This window comes from Elaeis guineensis, chromosome 8, assembly GCF_000442705.2.
Source record: "Elaeis guineensis isolate ETL-2024a chromosome 8, EG11, whole genome shotgun sequence".
NCBI classification, from domain to species: domain Eukaryota; kingdom Viridiplantae; phylum Streptophyta; class Magnoliopsida; order Arecales; family Arecaceae; genus Elaeis; species Elaeis guineensis.
Window position 1 is genome coordinate 133,714,003 of NC_026000.2, and position 801 is coordinate 133,714,803.

The following is an 801-nucleotide window of genomic DNA, read 5'->3' on the forward strand; positions in this document are numbered from 1 at the left end:
GGACGCCATGCAGTGGAACGCCCCATGGGACGCCCCATTTCTGCGAGCACGCGTAACGACTAGTTTTTAGTCCATTTTGATTCATTTAATACTCATTAAACACTCCAATGACTCCAAACCAACTCTAAGATATTCTCAAGGGTGAATGCCAACTATAAATACTCTATTCAAGTAGAAATCACAAGATTTTTACAAGCTCAAAGATTAAATCCGAGAAAAGCCATTTTCAGTCCTAAGAGAGGATTGAAGCATTTAAGCACCTCACTAACTACTCTCCAATAGCAATCAAGTGTGCAATTCATTGAGACTGTACAGCAAAGGCTTCCACCCCTTAAGTATTATATTTCTATTGCTTTTATTGTGTGTATTTAAGGGGTTTGTATGCTGAAATTTGTGTACTCTATTTTTCTCAAATAATTTTTAGGTGTTTGAGTTTTGGAGGTTCCAAACTCATTTGGGTTGATCCGAAGCCTGAATCGAAGTGTTGAGGTTGGCTTGTATCCGAAAAATAAGTATTCTTGCTTGAAAGATAAAGATCGGAGGTGTCTGATGTGGTGTAATCCATTGTTATCCATTTAGTGGATTGAATTCTGAAGTAGAGACTTGGAGAGTGGATGTAGGTGCAAGGTTGGCACCGAACCAGTATAAATTCTTTGTGTTTATTGTGCTTGCCTCTCTTCTCTTATTCTTTGTGCTCAGTACTTGCTTACTTCTTATTTATGTTTGATTTATTTCTATTGTAAGTTGATACACTTCACTCTTTACCTTAGCACATTGCAAGTAGTTAAATCTTTAAAATTT